Source organism: Physella acuta, unplaced genomic scaffold (assembly GCF_028476545.2).
Source record: "Physella acuta isolate Inbredline_101_S28 unplaced genomic scaffold, ASM2847654v3 ptg000627l, whole genome shotgun sequence".
Taxonomy (NCBI): Eukaryota; Metazoa; Mollusca; class Gastropoda; family Physidae; genus Physella; species Physella acuta.
Window position 1 is genome coordinate 276548 of NW_026732146.1, and position 17169 is coordinate 293716.

General features: G+C 31.7%; 2 long non-coding RNA genes across 3 annotated transcripts; both read left to right on the forward strand.

Annotated features, from left to right (window-relative positions):
* Positions 1-839: 839 nt before the first annotated feature.
* LOC131948155 (uncharacterized) lies at positions 840-7502 on the forward strand. The gene is made up of 5 exons (XR_009387982.1): positions 840-899; positions 2617-2640; positions 2860-2937; positions 5318-5377; positions 7368-7502. It is a non-coding gene; the product is annotated as an uncharacterized LOC131948155 (long non-coding RNA).
* A 3782-nt stretch (positions 7503-11284) lies between these two features.
* On the forward strand, positions 11285-16331 carry LOC131948150 (uncharacterized). 2 transcript variants are annotated; one of them, XR_009387975.1, is made up of 4 exons: positions 11285-11432; positions 12589-12672; positions 15199-15255; positions 16203-16331. It is a non-coding gene; the product is annotated as an uncharacterized LOC131948150 (long non-coding RNA). The 2 variants fall into 2 exon arrangements; XR_009387976.1 differs by lacking the exon at positions 11285-11432 and adding an exon at positions 11607-11680.
* The last annotated feature ends 838 nt before the right edge of the window (positions 16332-17169 follow it).

A 17169-nucleotide genomic window follows, 5' to 3' on the forward strand; every position in this document is an offset into this window, starting at 1 on the left:
GGGGGGAAGATTGGGGAGGATTGGGGGGAGGAGTGAGGGGGGCATTGGGGGAGGAGTGGGGTGAAGATTGGGGAGAGTGGGGGGGAGATTGGGGAGGATTGGGGGGAGGATTTGGGGGAGTATTGGGGGGAGGAGTGGGGGGAAGATTGGGGAGAGTGGGGGGAGATTGGGGAGGATTGGGGGAGGAGTGAGGGGGGCATTGGGGGGAGGAGTGGGGTGAAGATTGGGGAGAGTGGTGGGGGAGATTGGGGAGGATTGGGGGGAGGATTTAGGGGAGGATTGGGGGGAGGAGTGGGGGGAAGATTGGGGAGAGTGGGGGGAGATTGGGGAGGATTGGGGGGAGGATTTGGGGGAGGAGTGGGGGGAGGAGTGGGGGGAAGATTGGGGAGAGTTGGGGGGAGATTGGGGAGGATTGGGGGAGGATTTGGGGGAGTATTGGGGGGAGGAGTGGGGGGAAGATTGGGGAGAGTGGGGGGGGAGTGGGGGGAGGAGGATGGAGGGAGGCGAGGGCAGGTATGGGGGGAGTAGGAGAAGTGTGTAAGAGAGGGTAGTGTCGAATTCACAAATTATGAATTACTGAAGAGTAGCAATTAAAACAACTAAATAGCGGCGTATGCTTACGGCGCGGGTCAGCTCGTAAACTTTTAACTTCTCCAATTCTTTGGCTAAACATAAAAAAAAAGAATAAAACACTTTTGTATAAGTGTAACGTGAACGATAGCGGTAACGATAACGGTCAGACAATCTACTACACATGCCTTGAACTTTGATTAAACGTAGTTTACATGAACATAAGCCTTACAAAATCAATAATTTACAGTGTGCTTTTTGGAGGATTTTGACGCTTTACATTGGACTTCAAGAAAACACATCAGGGGATAAAAATAGTTTCAAAACAGGTATTTCTATGTGTTATTATATTTTTACACGCATTCAATCGCTATCAATCTAATGCATTTATATTATTATGAGTAAAATATGTAAAATCCTTCTCCTCGGATAAATACTTATTGATAAAATAAGGTTCATCATAGGACTGGAAAGTCATGAATGCAGGGGAGTTAACTCGCCATGTTGCTCTGACAAAAGCATATAGAGTGATGGTGTGTTGTATTCTATATTCTACCGCCTTAATTTATCAAAGTTAGAAAAATAGGGTTCAAACTCCAAAGTCAGTAAAACTAAATCTGAGAAAATAGCGTTTGAAAGTTTACTTGTTTCTCCTAAACTTTACTTTTTTTTTTAAATGTATAATCTTAATACATGCTTAAATCACAGTTATGGGGATATCTTGGGAAACAGTCTGTTAAATATACACTTTGAAATTTCCGATACAACCATATAAAAATTCAAATCCCAAATTTGATGCAGAATTACAGCATTCTATTTTAGAGTTAAAGTTTTCAATGTACAATAATAATTATAATATTTATTATGTATATATATATATATATATATATATATATATATATATATATATGGTTGTGGTTGAGGGAGTGGTAAGAGCTGGTTTATGTTATGCTTATGATAATACTTAAAGTTTCTTTGTGTGTTTGTGTTTTTATTTTAAGGTTAAATTAAGGTTTTGGGTTTATGTTTGCGTTTGAGTTTGTGCTTATGTTTTTGGTTTATGTGGTTGTTTTTTTTAAGTGTAGACGTGCGGGAAAGGGAGATGGTTTATGTATATGTTCGTGGTTGAGGTTGTGGTATGTGTTGGTTAATGTTTTGGATTTTGTTTATTTTCATTTTTGAAGATATGGGGAGGGTTAGTTTTATTTTTATTTATGTGTTTATTTGTGGAAATGTTTGTGTAAAACTGTGTTAATATTGGTGCCTATTTTTGTGGTTGTAGGGCCTATTTTATAGGACGAAGAATTTTGATTAATTAGAAGGTTTATGTCTGTGTTCGTTTATGTTTGTAGTTATGGCTTTATGCGGTTAGGGTAAGTTTTGGAGTTAGGTTTAGGGTTATGTTAGGTTTTGTTATGTTTTGGATAGGGTTAAGGTTAGATTTAGAGCTAGGGTTAAAAAGAAAATTGAGTGACATTAAAAATGCCATTTTATTAAAGATTTCATGTTGTTTATTTTGTATTTTAATTACGATAATTTTTGACTGATTTTTTTCTAAGACACTCGCACTCTGTTCTTTTCACAATTTGAGTGAGCAGTTTGTGTTATTCTACATAATCCCTATGCATTTTTTATAATAACTATGAAAAGTATACAACAATATCGTTATATCATACTTTACCTAAAACGCCAGTGATCGTTTACATTGCCTAGGCTTCCTATAGAAGGCCTGGTTTCCATTCTTTGCCGGTAACATATACATAACTGATTTTTACTCAAAAGCCAGTGCGGAGCCTGACCGGTAAGGCTACTATTATTATATCGGACTGGTTCCACTTCCATCAAGTCCAATTTTAAACGACATTTTTAAGTCCCAAAAAAAATACACCATTATTTTCATGGACAAAGCAGTTAAAAGCAAACAAAATTTAAAATGCATTTCTAATTGAAAATATAAATTTTAACTTCCATAAACTTGTACTACACAATAGTTATACATTATATAATGAAATAATAAAATTCACACATGAGACTTCTGTGTTGCAGATTACGGATATTAATTTCTTTAAGGTGAGCACTCAAATTCCATTATAATTTTGCTAGAGATTTTAATTTCTTGTCAATATATATATATATATATATATATATATATATATATATATATATATATATATATATATATATATATATATATATATATATATATATATATATATATATATATATATATATATATATATATATATATATATATATATATATATATATATATATATACTTTTACTTCAGAAAATCAATGCTGTTGATGAAATTAACATTAATGCTTTTGCTACTTCTTCTTTGTGGACTAAATACCCGAGCACAAAGGTAATATATATATATATATATATATATGGTTCCATGACAAATGATCTCAGGACAAATGATCTCAGACAAAATATCTCAGACAAAATATCTCACAGCGAAATTTTAATAGTATTTACGATGATTTTAATTGAACATTTTTTATTGATTGTTAATATGGTTTTGTTTACTTTTTTACGTATAATAATTGTGAATAAAATGAATTAGTGAAACCTAACAAACCATCAAAAGGTGTATTAAGCAATTGTAGTAGCATTTGATTTGAAAAAGTAAAAATTAAAACAAACTTACTCTTTTAGCCTGAAAGGTATAATAAATGATAATGTATAAAACAAATAAAGTAACGGTAGCTATACAACATTAATGTTCATATCACACGAAATATCTTTCAAAAATGTGAATGGGTCTGAAGGTTCGTAACGTTAAACTATTGTTTTTATTACATCATCATAACGTGTAAGTTTCTTTTCTCGTAGGTACATCGTTATGATCACACCTCTCCAATACTATGTGAGCATCTATTGTGTGAACTCTTGCTCGACATGTCCTAATGTCACATTTCCAAATCTCTTTGCCTGCTTATGGCAAACATAAATTCACCAGAAACTAATGTCCTAATACGTTCTGCTAGGTAACGAACGAGACCATAGCAAAGCAATCACCATTAATACTGCTTTGTTTGATGCACACTACGACATACTTAGCTCCGCGATGACCGCTGTCGTTTAAATAAGCATTAGTCACCTGATCACTAAGGTTTGACCGACGCATAACAATGCACTTTATATGCTAGTCGTATTGTCCATGGAGGGCGGATGTCTTTCCCTTAAGGCATGTCTCTGCCATCAAAGTGGGCGGCCACCTTGATACGATGGTGTGTCTTATTGTTATTCCATTCCCTTTTTATCTAGTTTCGTCCACCTGACGTGGTAGGATTGTCTCATGATGGCAAGCACACCTACGCTGTCTTTCGAAACTATTTCTTTAATCTTGGTATACTATATTACTAATACTAACCTTAAAATGTTTAGTGCAATATGACACAGTTATACGGCAAACATTTCTTACAATTATTTAATAGGCCTATAAACAAAATTAAACGTAGTAAACAAAACCATAAGACAGTCAATAAAAAAAAAATTCAGATCAATTAAAATCATCCAATACACTATTAAAATTTAGGTGTGAGATATTTTGTCTGAGATATTTTGTCTGAGATCAATTGTCCGTGGTATCATTTGTCTTGATATATTTTGTCCTGGTATCTTTTGTCCGTGAGATCATTTGTCCTTGAGATCATTTGTCCTGAGATCATTTGTCTTGAGATCATTTGTCCGTTAGATATTTTGTCTGAGATATTTTGTCTGAGATCATTTGTCCTGAGATCATTTGTCCTGTCACCATATATATATATATATATATATATATATATATATATATATATATATATATATATATATATATATATATATATATATATATATATATATATATATATATGTACGAGCCGACCCGGCGGTGTATCATACACCGCTATTTAGTTGTTGTTTTTTCTACTTTTCAGTAATTCATAATTTGTGAATTCGACAGTACCAATGCTGCCACTGAAAATATTTGCTTTAAAACACTAAACCCCCCCTTCCCCTCCCCCCCCACCCCATGAAAGCAGCCTCCTCTTAGTTATCTCCCCTAAGTTTACAATCGTTTCAAACTAAATTATCTGCCCCTAATAGCCGTCACCAAACCCAGCTCTACGATTGTATTATGTAAACATTTAGCGTGAATCACAGCTCACCAGACCATGTGAGGTTGAGGGGGGTGGTAGCGATAGAGAGGAAAAAAGGGTACAGCAAGGCGCTTGCAGCTTGTTTTCTAACGTCTCCCAGAAGATAATTATATATATACGAGCCGGCCCGCGGCATAACATACGCCTCTATTTAGTTGTTGTTTTTTCGACTTTTCAGTTATTCATAATTTGTGAATTCGACAGTACCAACGCTGCCACTGAAAATATTTCTTTAAAACACTATAAATAGCTCGTTAAGGACCATACCCCCCCCTTCCTTCCCCCCCTCCCCCCCCCCCCACGTTTAAATTCGTTTCAAACTAAATTATCTGCCCCTAATAGTCGTCACTAAACCCGGATCTGTTTGTAAACATTTAGAGTGAACACAGCTCCTTAAGACCATGTAGGGGTGGGGGTGGTGTGGAGCGACTTCACATCTTGTTTTCTAGCGGCTCCCAGAAGAGAATTATATATATATATATATATATATATATATATATATATATATATATATATATATATATATATATATATATATATATATATATATATATATATATATATATATATATAACATTTTACAAAAATCACATTTAGAAAACCATGTACCAGAGGGTCTTGTGGAACTCTAAGTTGTTGCAGTGGATATTATTGCAGGTAGATAACAAATCATCAGTGTTTTGCTGGTAATGGTTTAAAATGTTTCATTTTTTTTGGTAAACCATTCCCTTCCATTATGGTTATGGTAAAATGTTACGGCGAAAACAGGGGCTATTATTATAAATGTGCATTTTTTCTCTGTAGTATTTGTTGTATATTTTAAAAGAAAAAATTATCATTACAAAACCCTTACCGTTGTTCTAGTGATGAGGATAAATTTAAAAATAATACACCTCGACATAACAATGGGCTCTGGTGATTAACATGTTATGTCAAAGACACATCTTGTTATACACTGAAAAATTAACTATTCCAATGCTATTCGGCCCACTTTATTGTAATTTCCTTGAAGATTCCAATCTAATGTTTGTCTTCTGTCTATCCTGCTTGCAATAGGTTTCTAAACCACTCCCGTTTTCGCTTTTGCAAAAAGGTTTATGTTTAATGATTTTATCAATATTTCGGCGATGTTAATTTACTCTAAATAGGGGTTCGTTATGCGTATGTAGCGTTGCTCTTGCGGCTTTTAATACCTTCATCTGCTACCTCAGCATTTTTTAATTCACTTCTTAAATATGTGAAGCGACCATTTCATGCATTTTATTAAAACACATAAAACATTTTTCTCATTATAATAATTATTTTTTAATGCAAAAATGGACAAAGTATCCAAAAGTGCATGAAACCCATCATGACGCAAAACAAGAAATTTTATTATTTTTACTTTCTCGTATATACGAAGTATAGAGAAAGTATTGTAATCGTGCACAAAAATAACATGAAATTTTGACAGTTTTCACCGTTTTACTCCTTAGTCCTTCATCACACCCGGAGTATAGAGGACTTATTTTAATCAGGCAAAAATTATAAATAAAAATATATAAACATTTATGCGTTGTATGCGTTATCGAGTCGTAAAAACTGGACTTTGCAATTCTGTCCGTTGTCTGTGTGTCCTTGTGTAAACACGATAACTTGAGTACCGTTATAGCTAGGTTGATGAAATTTCATATATAAGTATTCTATCAAAATCGTAGATATGTATCAACTTTTCAGCAATTTTCGATAACCGGAAGTGGTACTTTTTCTAATTTGAATTTAAGTAAAATATTTAATTTTCTAACTTCTGTCAAATCTTGAGTAATTTTCGTTTACCGGAAGTAGTAATTTTCACTCTTTCCGATTTCTTTAAAAAACGCATGTGAATTTATAAAGTACTAATAATAATCCGCACTATTATACACGTCTTTATTCGGCTTTCGCTTGGTGCGCAATTCTTTTTTTCTATGAGATTCTATTCTATTTTAAAAGTTTTAATATTTTAAGTGGATGCTCCCATGTTTTTTGTGGTAACATTTCTAACGATTTAAGTTTTAATCCTCCGCTCTAGGATTTTGTTTAGCTTGGATTCGACATACTGGTGTCAATGCAATAGGAGCCTTATCTCATATGTTTAATCGTTGTCCACCTCAGCTTTTCAATCTTTTCATTATGTAATTGAGGACTAATATTTTTACTTAAACCACCTATGCTGTCGATAGCCTGACAGTTTTAGACTTTGTCGAACTGCTAAATGATGCTGATCCATTTCAGAGATATCTCATAACTTCGAAACTTCTGGGTCTAAACTATCTAACGACTTCTCAGTTTCGACAAAGTCTTATAAAAAGTTGGCAGGCAATTAATCAACGTTTAAAAAAAATATTGTAAGAGTGGTTATTTCGATAGTACTTCTCATGTACATCTCCCCGTCTTTACTTATTCTCCAATGTTTACTTTAATCTTTTATGATTAATGCTTGTGGAAAGGATAATTCTAGGAAGGGAATATAGCATGGTTAACCATAACAAATATACTCATGTCGACTTAGATGTTTTGTTGAAAATATATTTAGTTTTTTCGTAAAAGTAAACGCTCAGTTAAAGAACCTTTTGAGTTTAGATATTTTGACCTCTGATAAATGTATTTATTTTAAACTTATTTACAGACACGTTGGAGTTGCTCGTCCAAGATGTTATGCGCGCACCTGAGTGCTGTTTATGCTACAAATTAGCGACGCACATCTGAAAAATCTTATTTACTGGATAGTCTTATCATAAATTTATAACAACTTGTAAAACAAACAAACATCTAATTATATATATATATATATATATATATATATATATATATATATATATATACATATATATATATATATATATATATATATATATATATATATATATATATATATATATATGAATTTAATGCTTTTGTTTGAAAAGATTAAAAAATTGTCTTCAAATTTTTAAGAGTGTAATAATTTTATTGCATGATTTTTATTAAATCACATGCCTAATGGACAAAAAGCACAACAATGATATCATTGACTTTGTATATATTACCTTTTGAATATCAAAGCACTTAAAAATAAAAATAAAATATAGTATAGCAACATCTGAAAGAAAAGAAATCCTAGATCTAAAAATAATATTAAAATTATTCCAACCAGTTGTTCTTTTAATAATAATGTTGGCAATATTTTTTTTAATAAAATGTATTTACATTTTGAAAGTAATTAATCATATATCTTAATTTACGTTTATCATAAAGCTTTTATATTAATATAAGTAGAAGAAATCGTATACAAAAATTGGAATCAAACCTGATTACAATTTGATTTTTACAATACAAGAAACACCAAGATTGCATCCAAATATATTTTACACGCTAAACATAACATAATGAAAATTATTTAAATCTGATATTTTAAGGATAGACACCACGGATAGAATTTTTTTTCATTTAACACAATTCTTGGTGTTTAATAAATTCATATGTTAATAGTTGTTAACCTATAAACAAAAATAATAATTAGTAGTACTGGTTGCCATGGAGACCGCGAAAAGGTGCGAAAACTAACACCTTTTCAAACCTCTATAACTTTACTTCCATAACAAATTGTCAAAAGCTGATGAAAGATGTAGATTTTTTAAACTAGACTATTCATTGCTACGTTTATTCAATGCGATAGCTCTTACTCAATTTTTATACAAATGTGTACGTACATTTATGAACAAAAATTAGGGGGCGTTGCTACATAAATATCAATATTTCCTAAAGTGTTGTAGTAAACTTGATGTACAAACGTAGCTTTGTATATGGTATAATGTTAAATGCAAGTGGAATATTTCAGACTTGTATGACAAAGGATTCTAAAGCCATTGAGATTTGAATGTTAAATTTTTAGTAAATATTCAGAATGCACGCTGGATAGTGCGCGAAGATCCGATGAGACATAGATTACTAATGTTCATTGAACCGTAAATAGCACTGTTTCCGTATAAGGCCTAAGTGAATGCTTATCAGCTATCTTAACTAGTATTTACATTAGTTGCTAGCAAACCCTACACGGACCGAAGGACATACACTTTAACATATGTATCGTTTACCGTCCAATGTAAAGCCTGATGACCGCGTGATGTAACAAGATTATAAACTTGCAGTTGGTTAAATAGCGAGAAGGGGATGAGGGGATTGAAGGGGATGGACTTAGTACATTCTTCAAACTGATAGACAAAACCATGACGCATTGTTTCAGCTTTGTATAAAGCGTCTCAAACAGTGTTTAATAGTGTTCAAATGACAATCAACAGTACATTTCTGGGCAAAGTTTCAATTATTAAATTTAATGTTGTATAATTTTAAAACAACAAATAGAAGAGAATATGCAAATAAAGTAAACAAACGAAGACATGCGATTGTTTTGTTTATCCAGAAACAAGATGTCTTCCTAACACACGTGGTAAGTTGCAACCTATCGTGAATTATTTTGATTTACTGTACTATAATATGATTGGTCAAATGATAAAATGAATCTCTTCCCATTCATTACTTTTACACGCATGCCCTTATATGGAGTTTGACTTCAAATTTTACTTTGTAGAAAACAACGTTTATCCAACTTATTTCTAGAACATAAGAAAAGGTCACTACACCAGCGTGTACACGAGTGCTTGGCCGAAAGGTTGCTGTATACTTTACGTTGCCTGGTGGGCAATAAAACACGTAACACACTGTCGAAGATAGCCACTGTCAGCGTAATAGTGTGAAAATTTGTTAGGGTTACCATTTTCACATCGTAATAAACGAATAACCGTTGACTGTAGAGGTTGGAAACGTTCAGGTTAGATAGCTAAATGGTGTTACTATCAGAATTAGTGTTAACTCATACTAGTAGAAAAATATTAAAACTGTCGAAAACATGTGTGGTTTATAGCCTTAATACAAATGTAGGTTCTATACATTGAATAAACAAAACAGTGACATTAGATTAAAAAGTTTAATTAACAAATAGTCGAGATGATCTTTGAAAATTATTTTACCAATGCAATTTAAATTTTTAGAGTTATTTAGAAATAGAAAAAAAATAATTTATAAGTTAAAAAAAACACTTATATAATTAAACGTGATTGTCATGTATATTCTTTAGAACTAGGCATGCTGCCCAGCTTCGCTTAGGCTTTCGAAAACATTTAGAATTTGAATGCTTAATTAATTCGCCCGAGGGTCGGTCTACGACCTCAGGAGTTATGAAGAAGTTCCTACGTGGACATTTTTTTTCGATTTATATCTCATATAAACCGCCGGTCAGTCGAGGTTAGTTTTGACACCCTCATCGTAGACTTTTCGGCCAACCGGCCCCCGTGTTCTGTCGCCCCAAGGCAAGATCCTGGCAAATTTGAAGCGCCTGCGGCGCTGGGAAGTGCTGGGCACCCGACAACTTTGCTTTATATATTATAGAGATTAGCAAATTGCATAGATAAACAAAAATTTCAATAAAGTAATTAAGGCCTGAAATACTTTAGTATAGGAATGTATTATTTGAATAGATTCTAGATCTAGGTAGGGTCTACATCTGTGTAAGTCTAGTTTTCCGTAGATCTAGATCTAGAATCTCTAGATCTAGATGATCTAGAATCTCTATATCTAGATGATCTAGAATATCTAGATCTAGAATATCTAGATCTAGAATCCTAATAGAATTTTTTTTTTAAGTTTAGCCCGAGCAAAATTGTATTGTATAAATTTTATAGTGTACGTAGATCTAAATAATATTTAAATGAAATAGTTCATTTCTTTTTATTCTAAACACGGCAGATGACGTCATTATTTAATGTATAAACATTAGTGACGTCACAGTTTTATGCATTTTTTTCACAACTATAAACGCTTTTCCTGTTGCATAATTAAAACTGTTTTTCTACATTCGAATACGCCTTAATTTTTTTTTCTTCTTTAAATAAAATTGTGGTTATACATTTAAAACATCTACCATATTATTTTAAACAAAAATCCGTAGCAAGTTAGCCATATATCGCTGAAGATTATGACGTGATATCCGGTGAAAATATTTTGCGGACAGATAGAGAGAGAGAGAGAGAGAGAGAGAGAGAGAGAGAGAGAGAGAGAGAGAGAAAGAGAGAGAGAAGTGCGCACATGGGCTTTTATATATTAGGATAGATCACTTCGTTTTAAATACATCTGCCACTTGTACGTTATATTATAGAAAATCATACTCTACCACTTAGTAAATGAGTGCAGCACTACGCTACATAACGTGTGTTAATAAACATTTTCAGAGATATTGCCAAAACGAAAGTGCTATATTAACAAAGGATTGCTTAGTAATACCTTAAATATAATAACGACGTTTTGCCGAGAGCCAATAGAAATTTAGTTGCAGAGCTCAGATTTTCTTTCAGGCATCTCTTCCACAAAATATTTTTACCACCACCCCTACTCATCTGAAAATTTCAAGTGCCCCCCCCCCCCCCACCACCACCACCACCAGAGAAAACAGTCTTGAAAAAACCCTTGGAGAGCCCGACAGAGAATAGCGAATGAATTTAATCTTACGAACACTACACATCACGTTGACATAACACTCTTAACCAGCACATTATAACTAGCGAACAATCAATAAATTACAGTGTGTTTGTGCTAGGATTTCTTTACATTAAAAAGACGTCGAGGAAATTCATCACGGGGTAAACGTAATTGTAAACAGGTATTTCTATCATTTTAAACAAATATGTTTTAAGTCGACATGAATCTGAACCTATTATGTGATTATAAGTAAAATGTTTAAAATACGGACAACTACTTATTCATTAATAAAAAAAGATACCCCATCGGAACGGAAAGTCAATAAAGCAGAAGAATTAAATTGCATGTAGCGTGATGCTGTGTTTCATTCTATATTCTGCAGACTTAGTTTATCAAAAAGGAAATACTAGGGTTCCAACTCCAAATTTGGTAAAAATTAATCTGAGAAAACTGTACTTGAAAGTTTGTTTTGGCCAAGAGTTTACATTCATATCCATTTACTTAGATAAGTTATAAATAGCAGGATTTTGTGAGAAAATAAAATCGTTTAAATATATTTTTTTAAATTTCCTATCCAACTTTACATTGAAATTAAAATTTATATTTCAATGCAGGATTGCAAAATCCTGTATTAGATTTTTTTTATATTTTCATCGAAATGTAATAACCAACTTTAAAATATACATTATAGAAGTTTATAAAATGTTTGAAGTTAAGAGCTTTCTAGCTAAGATTGCTAACATTCCAGCCAGAATTTGGCTTTATATTGTTGCTAGGCATAGACTAATATCGCAAAAACAAAATTAAGAACTGGTACAGCATTTGGGATTAGTTTGACGACTTTTTTCCCCATACCAACACAGTGTACACATTTATACACAATGTATTTCACGTAATTTCCATGGTATTCTAGTATTCATGAAATTCCATGGTATTCTAGTAATGAATAATTCATGGAGACATAGCCTTATAGTTATTAATAGACACTTTTTTTACAGAACAAAATTCCAATATTGTTCTGTCGATTAGTATGAAATTTATTGTTTTAATATGAATACCGTTAGATGACATTATAATTAAGTACACATAACAGTGGACAAAACATATACTATTCTAACTTGGTGAACATACAGTTTTCAACACACACCTTAATAAACTTTAAAAAAATGTTTTCTAAACAATATACATGATAGATTAAAATAACAATATGCATAGGCCCCACTTGAGAATCGCATGCTGCAGCTTACGAATTTATAGAACTTAACGGGGAGTACTTAATTTCCATAACAGTTTAGCTAGAATTTTGTCTTATAAAGATATTGCATGTTAAATTTCAGGAAATCAATGCCTTTGAAGAGAGTACAGTTACTTATTTTCCTACTTCTTCTATGCGGACTGCATATCCAAGCACAGGCTTTTAGGTAATTAATTAAATCTAAATTAAGTAACACATTGATATATCATAAATAAAGACTACTATACAAAATAACTCATTGTCCTTTGGATAAATGTGGGTTTTAGGGGTTACTTTATAAATGTTCAGGCGAATTTGGTATTTCAAGAGACAAAAATATGTTTTCTGAGGTATGGCGTCCAGTGTTTCTTCCAGACTTTTTTCTCCGGGGGGGGGGGGGAAAGGGGCGGCACTTGAAATTTTCGGGGGGGGGGGGCGTGGTAAACTTTCTTCTTTATATATTTCTATATAAATTATATAAATTTCATTTCAGTCAGGGGGCGAGGTAAAAAAATGTCGGGTGTGCTTCGCCCCCCCCCCCGAAGAGATGCCTGGAAGAAACTCTGATGGCTTCTTTTAAAATTTATTTTTGTGACGATTTATTACAGTAGGGGGGTGAGGGGAAAGATAAAATTTGTCAAACAAGCTTGACGTCATTTATGGATGACCCCAGACACCCACAATTATCCAAGGATAACGGATATGTTGTGAATGTGTATTTTAGAGTACTGAATGGGTGTGTAGTGGCAGAGGCGTAGCGAGGGGGGGCGAGGGGTGCGGAACGCGTCTTGTGACACCATGTAGGGGGGGTGACACCAAGGCAAAAAATAACAAAATATATAGAGAACAATTTGAGAAGAGGTGCAAATCGAAAGTTTGAGGGGGGTGCAAATCGAAAGTTTGTCCCCGGGAAGAGTCGTTACAACTCGCCTCTGGGGGGTGACAGCATTAAGTGCTGTTAATTAATAAAAGACATCCACACCCTAACACCACAGGACGAAGTCTGATCTCAACTTTTTGCCCTAACAACAAAATCTTACTCTCCCACGTCACATCATTTCTTGTCTCGTTATATTCAAAATCTTTTATAAATATAAAACATTCCATTACATATTATTCTATCATACACATTCAGTACACTAAAATACCAGTCACAACACGGTAGTCTAGTACACATCTAAACGTCACACATCAGCTTACTTTTTGTCATTTAATTTAAAGCATCGATTTTTTTCTGCAATTTTTTCTCAGCTTTGACTTTAAACGAAAATAAATTAGAAACACGAGATTTCTTATTGTACACTTATAATTTGGTACGATTTAATCCACAAAATTGACATTGACTTCTTGTATTACGTACACATGTCACTTGCCTGGGTAGTTAAGAAAATCACATAGATGTTGGTGAAAATATTGTGTAATTTTTAACCCATAGTGTGAAAAATAAAATAATTGTTCTCAAATAGTATGCTTATTTCATCCAATAAATACTTTTCGAGATGGAACCTCATTTAATAAACTAGCATCAAAATAATAACAATGATTTATAAATAATCGCGTATGATGAGATTTTCCAATGTGTAGAATCTATTTGCAAAGATTAAAACAAACAAAAAATAACAATGAGTGTATGTGTTTTCAGCCCAGCACACCTCGCAGGTTCGTTAACACACATGGATAATCAAACAGCATTACCAACCAACATGTAATTACCTCCATAATCGATAACTCTCAGGAAATAACCGCGGGGATTACCTCCCGCCCAAACAATTGCTGTACGACTTTAACCCATCCCAATGAATTACCCAACGGTTATTTCTAAAAAGAGATAGGAGGAGAAGATTATAAGATATATGAATGACAACAGATATAGGCTTAAATGTATTTTAGTAGATGTGGATGTAGATTCAGACTAAGACGTTGATGTTGGTGTGAATATATGATTAGAAATAGCTATAGGTTTAGGTATAAATTAAGGTATACTGCTATCGATATATATATATATATATATATATATATATATATATATATATATATATATATATATATATATATATATATATATATATATATATTCATATATATATATATAAATATATATATATATATATATATATATATATATATATATATATATATATATATATATATATCTTTATCTGTGTGTGTGTATGTATGTGGAAAGCGATATTGATAGAAAAAGCTATAGGTGATGCTAAGGTTTAAATTTAGTACTATTAAAAATGCAATTGCACAGAAAGTAGTACGGAAAGCGATACGTTTGAGAAAAGGATAGATAACGTTTAGGATAGATCTTGAGTAAAGGATACGGATTGGGATAAGAATGAGAATAAGAATGGACATTTGTTTGAGTTTTTGAATGTAACGGTGGGTGTGGTCAAAGATGGGGTTCGAGTCGGGTTTAGGGTATTATATATATATATATATATATATATATATATATATATATATATATATATATATATATATATTTTTTCTTTATATAAACATTTAGTCGATCATTTTACATAACCCCTTAAAACCGGTTATACGCTAGTAGATTTGTATAGGTGTATATGTTTAATTTTAATTTTAAATCACTTTTAGAAGATGTACCAAGGGGTCCTGTACTATCGAAGCATGTTGCCCTAAAACCGGTTATGCGCTAGTAGATTTGTATATATGTATATGTTTAATTTTAAATCACTTTTAGAAGATGTACCAAGGGGACTTGTACTATCGATGCATGTTGCACTGGATATTATTGCAGGTAATTCCTAAAATCATATTTTTTTTCATAGGTAAAATTTTTAAATGACCAATGCGTTCCATTATAAATTATCATCGAATATCAAGGCAAAAGCTAACACTAATTATTATAAAAGTAATTTTGCTTATTGTACTGTATAATAATTGTTGTTTTATGTTAGAAGAATGAATTATTATTACAATATCCTTCCAGTTAATCTAATGTGGAGCATACTTTTAATAAAAGAACACATTCCTTTCACAATTAGCCCTTGCGATTCATGTATGTCAAAGACAATCCTTCTTGTTCTACACTGACGTATTATCTCTATTCCAATTTATTCTGACCCACATACTTTTTCTTTACTTCAAGATTCCATTCTAATGTTTATCGGTCGAAGATAGTTGTTCGTTTTTCCGCAATTATTGGCCTAACTTTACCCTCTTTTGCTTTTGCAAAAAGGTTTTTCCCCATTAGTTTTATCAATCGGTCGGTGATGGTAATTCACTCTTGATACTTTAGGAATTCTACCAAGCCTTCCTGGCTGTTTTAGACTTTGTAGAACTGTTTAATGATTCTGATCCATTTCGGAGAAATTTCATACTTTTCAAGCAACATGTCTACACTATCAAAAGTTTTTATAAATTCCTAAGCGCAGGCGACAGTAACTTTATCGACATTTTAAAAGTTATACTAATAGTGGTTATGTGGTTAGAACATCTCATGTTCTGGAGAAAAAAAATGCTCCGTCTTAATTTATCTTCTTATTTTTACAATTGGTAAGGACATTTTTCCGCAGAGAATATAGCACTTCTAACATTAAACCAAATATAGTTGTTGTTTTTTTTTCATGTCAAATTAGATAATTTGTTAAAAAATATATTGAGTTTTTCCTGAAAGCACTCAGTAAAGAAGCGTTGAGATATTTTGACTTCTGATTCATACATTTATTTTGAACTTATTTACAGACACGTTGGCATTCCTCGTCCCAGATGTTATGTACGCACCTGACTGCTGTTTATGTCTAAAGTTAAAGACGCAAATGTTATTTACTGGATAATCTAATAATGCATTTATAACATTTGTAAAACAAACAAAAATCTAACTTCATATATATATATATATATATATATATATATATATATATATATATATATATATATATATATATATATATATATATATATATATATATTGATTTCTTTTGTTTGAAACTTATTAAAAAGTATCTTAACCTTTAAAAGCTTTTATTAAATTTGTAGATTGATTTGTATTACACCAGATGACTCTACATACAAAAGAAAAAAAGACCTCTAAAACAATAGATAATAGACTACGTCTTATTTACTGGATAGTCTTATCATACATTTATAACAACTTGTAAAACAAACATATATATATATATATATATATATATATATATATATATATATATATATGTATATATATATATATATATATATATATATATATATATATATATATATATATATATATATATATATATATATATATATATATATATGAATTTAATGCTTTTGTTTGAAAAGAATTAAAATATTTCTTCAATTTTTTTAAAGTGTAATAAATGTATTGAATGATTTTTATTAAATCACATGTCTTTAAAGGACAAAAAGCACAACAATGAACTATTATTGACTTTGTATATATTACCTTTTGAATATCAAAGCACTTAAACATTAAAAAAAATAACTATAGCAACATCTGAAAGGAAAAGAAATCCTAGATCTAAAAATCATATTAACATTATTTAATAATAAATCTTTTAATAATAATTTTGGCAATATTTTTTTAATAAAATGTGTTTACATTTTGAAAGTAATTAATTATATATCTTAATATACGTTAATCATAATGCTTTTATATTAATATAAGTAGAAGAAATCGTATCCAAAAATTGGAGTCAAACTTGAT